Genomic DNA, 2,530 nt, shown 5'->3' with positions numbered 1-2,530 from the left:
GTAATGTACTTGCTTCGTGTGAGAGATCTCGTCCGTGCTTTTGATTAAAGTACAAATAAAGATGAATCACATGCAAATATTATCCAATCTATTTTCAGTGTTTGGCGGAATAGATAACGATTAAACTTTGATCACCAGCGGGTTTCTTCATTTGGTGTAAAAAAACAAGTTGCATACTAAATAATGTATCCGCCGTTAACTTAACTTTATTTTTGTCTCAATTTTTCTTTGAATATCACAATCCTGATTTTTGTGCTCATTTTCGTACATATTACTTGGATGGACTCAGCATACTTTTTCCTGTAGATATTAAGCATTAACAATACATTGGGTACGCGTGTCTGCTCTGGAGCGGTTTTTATGCATTTTCTCAAAAGTTTCCGAACATGTCACAAATCAAAACAATCATAATTTGTTTGTAAAACCTGGCAAACCATTTGCCAGATAACGATCGTTTTTTACCCTAATTATCGTATATGATCACAATAGTTCTTAGTCATCTTCAGCTTTACTTTTTCATTTTAAATTAAACTTTGGAAACTCATTGTCATTTATTTTCATAATGAACGTCAATGTGACAGCAAAGATATGTTGCTATTTCAACTCGCTCACTAACCACACCGGCCACCAGATGATGCTGTAGACCAGGGGTTCCTAAACCAGGGGTCGCGACCCCAAATTGAGTCGGAGTGATAAGTAGGTGGGGTCGCAAACAGGTCATGGGGTCGGTGGGGTCGCTGAGGTATGGTGGAGGATGAATGTACAAAACATCTAAGATTTGATAAATCATGTTAAATTTAGCAGCTCGTATTATGGCTTACTGTAAAACAGGCCCATAGGCTTCGCTATATGCTTATGCTGTAGTAAATGTAGGTGCTTATTGCGACATCACTGTTTGGTTTTAGCTTATTTTACTTGTTATCACCACATGACCAAACTCAAAAGTTCAGTAAAAGAAGCTCCAAAGTTTCATGAAAAATATATATACTGACCTGGGGTCGCACTGGACACTTGAAAGTTGTTATTGGGGTCGTTCTAAAAAAAGATTGGAAAACTCCTGCTGTAGACGATAATGCAAATCATGGAGCATGGAGAACCAGTGACTGAAGAGACGTTTTTAAAAATATGATCAAGTATGCCATTTTTGTGAAGGAGTAGTCTTACATAAATAACTCGGGTTAAGTGTTCCTATGTACGCCTTTATTTGATTTTGTGTGAGTTTGGAAGTTGAAGCTAACAGAAAAACTTCTAGATCTGTAGGTACAGGATCGTTGACTTGGTGTTGGTATATCGGGGCGGAAAGGGTATCTCAGACCGTTGGTTTAAAAATTTTATTTTGATTTTGGGTCGATGCCAAAGGCTTGATATTCAATTAATTTTTACATTTAAAAATTTCCCATTTCTTCCTGTATAAAACAGTCGCCCAGCTGATGTACATTTTGGTAGTTGACACAATCAATAGGCTTCAGTGACATCTCTTCCATTGCACGTCAAATTCGTGAATACCGGCGCAGAGTGTTAAAATGCTGTAAATGTGGTTAAAGCAATGCCGGTATCTTTTTAGATTCGTTATTTGAACCTGAGAGTGTGCATGAACAGCACGGGACCAGTGACATCTCTTCCATTGCACGTCAAATTCGTGAATACCGGCGCAAAGTGTTAAAATGCTGTAAATGTGGTTAAAGCAATGCCGGTACCTTTTTAAATTCATTATTTGAACCTGAGAGTGTGCATAAACAGCACGGGACCAAACTATTCGATCAGTTCTAAAGACTCAACTATGCCCTATCATCAACACACATATCTAACGGAGTAAACAACACGCAAGACCGTGGGTAGGTACCGACGTTCGGCGAATTTACTCATTGAAAGTGATTGAGATGCACTTGCCATCCAAGACAAATAAAATTTGCAGTATAGTTATTACTTCAACCATCTTAGAAGATATAAACTTGTAAAATGTGACAGCCGCTAAAGTTCACTTTCTCTCCCTTTCTACCCAAACCAGAATCTCATAAAATGGAAACCGCGAGCGACCAAACCACACTGACGCATAAGTTCTAAAGAGGATCGTTTCGGTGATATACAAACATTCAGCAGAGCAGCCATACTTTTCGCCATACAAAACCTGGAAACGACATCAGTTTTGAGTGAGAATAGCCTTCTAGTAGATGTCCAGAACAGCAAAGCTTTATCGGTATTTCAAATAAACACAAATCTCTTGAAATTTTCGACGACAGTCCAGAATAAGACGTGTTTTGATCTAATTTTTGTTTGTAGAATAGAAAATATTTGAAATATAAATGATCTGAAAGTGATATAGTTCACCTTTACTTCTGATGATTTTGGACGGTTTTGCCATATTGCCATATATATAAGTTTTATGGAACTCGATATTTCCCCGAAAAGTTCGCTGTATGTTATGGCAGTAGTTTTTTTTTATTTCGTCACTTCCGCCACGCTTGCCCACTTGTACACGCGGAAAGTCACTTGCATCAGCCTGAAATGATCAAAGTTTCGAACTAAGCAA

The sequence above is a fragment of the Styela clava genome, chromosome 4, assembly GCF_964204865.1.
Source record: "Styela clava chromosome 4, kaStyClav1.hap1.2, whole genome shotgun sequence".
NCBI lineage: Eukaryota > Metazoa > Chordata > Ascidiacea > Stolidobranchia > Styelidae > Styela > Styela clava.
This window is presented reverse-complemented; position numbering follows the sequence as displayed.